Below are 7,404 nucleotides of genomic sequence, written 5' to 3'. Positions count from 1 at the left end.
ATCTATTTCATGTTGTTATAGCTCAGTGATTTAGGAGTTCGATTCCTCAGTGTGGATTCCTGATAGGGGCTGGACTCAATGATCTATAGGGTCCCTTCCAGCTCTGGAGTTCTAAGATGAATATCCCACAGCAAATCCCACCATAATGAACCACGTTGTCACAGCCTTCACCTATTCTGTGCAATGACTTGCGGTTGTACAGCAGAGAAATGTCCACTCAAAGGACATTTCTTCTGAGCATAAAGCCCAGTTGGAAAGTGCACAACCTTTCTGGACTAAGGTGAGAAACATTCCTTGGTTTAGCTGCACTGCAGCTGTGATGCAATGCTTCAGGTTAAGCGTCCTCACCGTCTCTGCGAGGGAGGTGGATGCGAGCAAACCAGACTTAGTTGCCCATACCTACTTTTAAGTGCCCTGCAAACAGGCACCAGCTCCTTAGTGCCAATTTTAGCTCTCTTTTTCCCCCTGTGGCAGAATTGCTCCTGGCTGGTGCCAATGAGTCTTCCTGGCTAGCATGTGTCTCCGCATAGCATTGATTTTCAGGTCAACATATGGATTTGGACAAAAAATGAATGCGCATTCAGAGAAGATGCATTTCTCTAAACATTAGTGTGAAGCATGACTGGAGGAATCAGTCTATTTTCCATGCCAGGCCATTTTTTAAAAAAATTCATTCACTGTTCACTCACGGACAGATTCTGTTTAATTTCTGAATCGATCTGCAGTGGAAGAAAAGAAAACATGCATGGATATTAGAGAGACAGGTAGCCAGATATGTTTCTGAACCAAGAAATGTCCTGGAACATATGGGAAGTGCACAGTCTAGTGGATAATTATGTTCTGATCGATGGAGTAGACCACTGGATTTCAGTTCAGCACCTTAAAAAAATTTCTGTCCAGCCTTCCCTAAAACGGGGCCTTTCACCTGTATCAGTGAAGACTACAAGCCGCACTTTCCTCAGCTCAGCCACAGGCTGTACTATCCAGGAGCAGCAGAAATTGCAATTAAACACGTCTGGAAGGTGCTGCTAGAAGGCTGATGAAATTTCTTTCAGGTATTTTGTTAGTTCTGAAGGAACTGCGGTTTACTCCCATCCCGGGTGGTACACCATTTCCCCAATCCCAATGTCTGTGCACTAAATATGGAATACAGCAGGACCCTCTTATCTGCGGGATCAGTATCCACTGATTCACTTATCAGCTGGCTAAAAATACTAAATAACAGTATTTTTATTTATTATTTATGTTTTCCAGGATGTATTTATCAGAACTGGTCACTAGAGGGAGCCAGAGACCAAGCAATTTCATACTGCAGCGTTTTTCAGCATCCGCGTGTGGTGGGTGGGTTTGGAACTAATCTCCCCCCCCCCGGATAGCGCGATCCTATTGTACTACAAGTGGGAAAGCCTCTGTGTACGCGTGCCATCTCCACAGTCCGGAACTGCAGCTGGGGAAAAAAAAGATTACTTTGGCGGGATGGCCAGATCCCCTACCTATGGCATCCTCTCAGGAATCCAGGACGGCTGAGGGATCAAGACTTGTCATCCAAAAAATTTAACTTCCCTAAGCTCTCATCCAGTTCCCATGGAAGCCTGCTTCCCATCTTCCAAGGGCCATCTTCAGTGCACCTTCTTTGAAGCCAGGGCTGCAGGGCGGACACACAAGGCAATGCCGGTTGGATGCGACTACATGGCGGGTCCCACGCCATGCCAAGGACAGATAGGGCAGCAAAAGGCGTGAAAGGGGCTCTTGTGGGGAGGCAGCGGGTGCCCACCCTGATTGGGGGGGCGGATGACACAGCAGCCAAAGGTGGACAGAGCCCAGGAGAAAAATGGGTATTTTTATCTCTCCCGAGTGACGAGGTCCTCCTTTTCCCGCCTTTTCCCACAAGACGGAGACGCGGCTTCCCCGCCTGGTGCGCACGGGCTTCGGTTTTTCCATTCCCCCCCCCCCATCCAAGACACGCCACCACCACCCCCGGCAGCCGGGAGCTCATAAAGCCGCCTGATCTGGCTCCTATTTCACATTGAGTATTGGCTATTAGATAGCGCTAATATTTCTTTGATTCCCCTCCTTTCCCCCCACCCCTTGCTTTCTTTCTCGCTCCCCCTCGCCGCCGCCCCCGTCCGTATTATGGTCGTTTTGATGAGTCTGTCCTTGCTAGACGATGGTGCTTCATTCCGAGCTGCCACCGGCTCTTGGAGAGAGAAATGAGCTCGTCGTGGTGGCGGCAGATTCATTCAGCCGAGCTTCCCGAAGGCCTCGGCAGAACAGGGGAGGGGGCGCGAAATGCAGCGAGGGAGGGAGAGGGCTGTTAGACATATAGGAGATACGGCCTCCCCTGAGTAGTTGACTCCACAGGGAATTGGGGGGGATCTGGCCATTACCGAAGAGCACCCTGGAAAGATTCACACCTCGTTGTAACCAGGCTCGGAAACCAGAGCGTTGCCCAAATAACGCAACCACGCAAGAGGAAGCAAGCTGCTTATGGTGTGCCTATTATCCAATGGTGGGAACACTTCTGCCCCTTCAGATGTTGGATTACAGTTCCCATCATCCTTGAGCATGCCCCTTAGGGTTAGCGGGAGCTGGATGCCACCCACATTGGGAGGGTGACAGCTTCCCCCCATCCCGGGTGTGATCCTGTTTCTTAAAGACTATCTGAAGTGGCCGGGAAGGTTTCAGCCCACCCCACCCCCCACCTGGCTTCTTCAGGCTAGGTGTTTATTTCAAAAGGTGTGAAGAGAGACAGATTTTCATAAAATCCGGTGTAGATGTGCGTTTGTGCGTGGGGAAGCATCTGGGGCTGTACTTTGAAATAATTATAAAACATAGTTGTTATTGTTATGTGATTTTAATTAGGTTCGATTCCTCTTGGGGGCAAAACAAATTGCAAATTGCATTGAAGGCCACCGAGGCAGAAAGACATGGCTGTTCTCCTTTTGAAAGCAACCGCCGTCCAGACGGAGAAAGACTCCGGTAGGTATTTGTCTCTTATAAGGTTGGTAGTTCAAGGGAAAGCTTGTGTTTCCTTAGTGACTTACACAGCATTTGTCTTGCATAAGAGATGAGCGGTAAGACTCTGCTGTGAAGTTCTTCTCTGGCTTGGGTTTTTTAGTCTGAGCTGCAAAAGAGCCCAGTCGTCCTAATCTTCCACACCTCAATCTTCTTTCTACCCAATCACTTGTTGGAACTGAACATCAACATATGTAGACAGCGAATGGAAAAATCAGGAAAAGGCCACATGGTTGGAGAAACAATACAAATGCAGGAGCGGGTGATACCTTTAATTGACCCCTTAAGAAGATAAAACAAAAAAGAATAAAACCCCAAAAACAAACAGCAAGCTTTCGATGATCAATCATCATCTTCAAAGCTGTGCATCAAACTCTTGTGGGTAGTCCCAAACTTATATGCTGTTATTTATGTCCCAAGTTCGCGTGGCTGATGGTGTTGAGGCCAGGTTCACTTCTTAGGTGGAAATAGCTGCAGCATGCATGTTGGTTTCAAATTTCTTCTCAACGAGCAGTTTGGAATTTATGGTCCATCTTTTAAAACAGAGGGCAGTCATGGGCAATCCGTGAATGGAAGTGGTGTGTGGGGAACATTGACGAGGCTGATAGCCCAGCTATTTCCCCTCTTGCAATTTTTATTTCTGTGTTTAGACTGCTACTCTCAGGCTCACTTCCTTCTTCCTTTTTGGCCACTTGCTGCTTCTTCGGACAGCGGGATAGAATGAGGAAGCAGCCCACAGTTTCTTCATGATGGCTGCAAAAAACCCTGTAAATACGCAAGCTGCCTCCAGGGGTTTCTGCATTTAAGTTGGTGAATCTCTCTGCTCCTGCACTATCCTTGAGTAAGGTAAAGGTAAAGGTTCCCCTTGACATTTTTAGTCAGTCGTGTTCGACTCTAGGGGGAGGTGCTCATCCCCGTTTCCAAGCTGTAGAGGCAGCGTTTGTCTGACGACAGTTTCCGTTGTCACGTGGCCAACGTGACTTAGACCCGGAACGCTCTTTACCTTCCCACCGAGGTGGTCCCTATTTATCTACTCGCTTTTGCATGCTTTCGAACTGCTAGGTTGGCAAGGAGCTGGGACAAAGTGACGGGAGCTCACTCTGTTGCGTGGATTCGATCTTACAACTGCTGGTCTTCTGACCCTGCAGCACACAAAGGCTTCTGCGGTTTAGCCCGCAGCGCCACCACGTCCCTCTATCCTTGAGTAACTTTCCTTATTCAATGAACAGCTAGTTTCCTTTTATTTATAAATATCAAAGAGCCCTGCCCACACCTCGCTTGCTGCTCTTTCTTTCTCTCTGGCTACTGAACCTTGAGCACAACTGTAGCAGTAACCCAGGTGCCATGGGAAATTGAATTTTCTCAAGGCTACTCTTAGTCAAATATGGGAAAATTAATTCCCACCAAACCCCAATTGGCATGGCCGCTGAGCATGTGAGGCTAGAAGGTTCTGGGAGGTGCTCTCAAAAAAATAAATAAATAAATAAAAGCAACTTTTTCCATATCTGTGCACAAGAGTGCTGGGGAAAGAAACCACATTTCCCAGAGTTAAGTGGTGATTATGGGTCAGCTTTTTTAGCGCTGCCCTGGACAGGATGGCGGCAGATATGGCTTTCCTTTCCTTTCGCACTACTGTTGCCAGAGTAGTAGCCTGGTAAAATGGAGGAAAGGGTTTTTGGAAGTTAAGGGAGGAGTTTAAAGCTGCTGCACACTTGATTGTTAAAAAGCTGTTTTCTCCAGTGGGGATGGGGGGAGTGGAGGAAAGGGGCAGCTTAGTGTGAGAAGCCTGTTTATGAGCTGAACCACGGTGGCGGGTGGTGGATGTTTGCCCTTCTCTTATTCACCTTCCAAGAAAGTGCCTCGAAGAATGGCATCGCTGGCCGGATTTGCCCAGGCCTAGCTCACCGTCCTCCCTGCTAGGGTTTCAGTGGTGTAAAAATCGACACCTGGCAGAGATTTGTGACTGAAGTTTCCTCCGATCTTGACTGCCTAATTCTGCAAGCCTGGCATTCTCTGTTTATTAGCTCCATAAGTGATATTCATTAGTGCAATTTGTTTAATTAATTTCATATTTGATACAGAGTTGAGTGATTGGTTTACATTAACTGTTGTTTGGGCTGGGTAGTCATTAGCCTGACTTCTCTAATATTCAATATTTTCCTGTTCAATGCATTCAAATTCATTTGTTTGATCAGTTTAGCATATGATGATCATTAAGTTTTGAATAGTCTTCTAATGAGTGTTATTTTTATTATATAGCCAACAATCCTGCAAACAGGAAGTTTGCTCAAACCCCTTTGAAATCTGCAGGATCTATGCAGCATAATAACCATATCAGCTAGTCCGGCTGTGGATTTCTGAAAGTTGTGGGCCTACTCAATCAGATGCTGGGTCCATCTGGCTTAGGAAAGGACATCCTCAGACAGAACTGGGGCCATTTCCAGCCATGCCTTTGAAGCAAAACAGACCATACCAGCCACTTCTAGTTGGTGATGTAGTGGTAAATTTGAAAGTACAGATACTCTTCTCGACAACCTCTGCAATCATTACTCTGCCCTCCCCTCAAAAAGTCCAAAAACACAGGATGCTGGATCAGTCCATTTCAACAAATGAAAAACAGGACTTTTATAAAGCTAATGGCTCTGAATACAACCCTAAAATAGCTTGCATAACAACAGGGACAGTTTGCAACAATATTCTCTTCCTGAGGAAATCCATTTTTCTTCTGATTGCTCTGATAATGGTAGACCTGTTCCCTCTGAACCCTACAAGTTCTGGCAGCTGATGTCATGCCTTGGATGTTCAAAGGATCCTCAAGCTTCAGCCATGTAAGTCGTGGCTCTGCAACACCAGGGTGTCAAGCAAAACAGGAAGTGACTGGAAGATCTTTTCCAGTGGGGTGCAACAATGTCAAGTGTGGATTTTCCATCGTTATTAATTTATTTATAATCTCAGCCTATGTCATGCCATCTTAGGCCAGAGTACAAGAGTACCAGCCAGCAATTTAAATGTTTTACAATTATTTAAAATTTAAACAAAGTTTAAAATATAAAAAATATACTACAACAACAAAACTCCACAGCTCATTCCAGCCAGGATCTTCCCATAGTCCATTATCATTGGCTGAGTCTGAGGACAAAAGATCCCTCATCTTGGCCTGTTAAAAAAAGGAGGAAACTTGCCTTCTCCCAGTTCCTGCTTGCTCTGCTCCAGCCAGCCAAGATCTGAGAGCCGCAGGCTTGGCATCATCCACAGTGCGCTCGCGGTTGTCACTTTGAGTGGAGGAGGTTTGATCCCTGACATCTCCAGCCAAGGCTGGGATTTTCCCTTGTCTAAAACCCTGGAAAGCTGTTACAAGTTAGACCAGGGAGGACACAGTTTGACTGGACCTAAAGCAGTCTCTTCTATTCAGCTGAGTAACTGAATAAAGGGGTGGTTACTCATCATCACCACCCCTGCACCTTGGGGGCGGATGAGTAATGACAGGCTGCTTAAATGGCACTTTAAAAGAAGCCCTTTAAAAAGGAAATTCTAATACAAACTTATGACACAAGAAATATTAAATTACAAGTGTTTCTCAAAAGCACTTACAGAATTTGGAGGCTGAGGTCAAATTAAGTCAGCAGCTGGAGTGTGACTTTGACATTCTTTTTTTTTCCAAGTGTGAATCTGAATGAGTAAGGGAATAGCTGAATAATTGCAAATGCATGTTGGAATCTTGCTTTAATACATTAATACAAATTATGCAAAATCATTATGACGGCTGCTTTGTTTACATGATCTTTTAAGGATTACAGGCATCTGAGGGGAAAGTTTGTATCTTTTAAAAAGAATGTTTTCTGCTTGCACGCACACTTTGCTTGTCAAAGGGACAGAAATCTAGCTTTGTGCAAACAGAACTTGCACAAATTATATAAATTTTGATGAGAAAAAAGTAACACAAATAACTACCAGTGAATTTGTCCAAAAGGACCTTTCCCAACTTCTAGCAGAACCTATTTGTGAGATCCTTCTTCCTGATTGGGGACCAATATATGTTCTAAGACCAACCAGGGAAATTAACACTCTGAAGACGAAGAGAGATGTAATCAATTTAAAGCAGTACTCATGATAACACACTTGAGTTGCAAGGCGAGCCCAGGTACCTCCTGCCTTCAAAAATCAAAAGATGGACATTCCCACCACGCAACTGAATGCCAGCTCACCTGTCAGTCCCCAAATGCTTCAACTGGGTTGTCTTTTTTAATTATTAAAAGTGCCGTGCATTTTTATCCATCTAGCTGCTCCTTCATTAATAGACTAATTTAGAAACCTTGGAAAAACTTTTTTTAAAAAAAAAAAGTGGAAAAACAGCTCTACCGAGGAGGTTGGAGGGAATACGTTTTCTTG

At 45.4% G+C, this 7,404-nt stretch overlaps 1 long non-coding RNA gene across 1 annotated transcript; it reads left to right on the top strand.

Moving 5' to 3' along the window:
- The first annotated feature begins 2,197 nt into the window (after positions 1-2,197).
- LOC140704167 (uncharacterized) lies at positions 2,198-6,770 on the top strand. Its single transcript, XR_012083297.2, has 2 exons — positions 2,198-2,979; positions 5,275-6,770. It is a non-coding gene; the product is annotated as an uncharacterized LOC140704167 (long non-coding RNA).
- The last annotated feature ends 634 nt before the right edge of the window (positions 6,771-7,404 follow it).

This window comes from Pogona vitticeps, chromosome 2 (genome assembly GCF_051106095.1).
Source record: "Pogona vitticeps strain Pit_001003342236 chromosome 2, PviZW2.1, whole genome shotgun sequence".
Lineage (NCBI taxonomy): Eukaryota > Metazoa > Chordata > Lepidosauria > Squamata > Agamidae > Pogona > Pogona vitticeps.
Note: the sequence above shows the minus strand (reverse complement) of the source record. Positions and strands in the feature narration are given on the sequence as shown.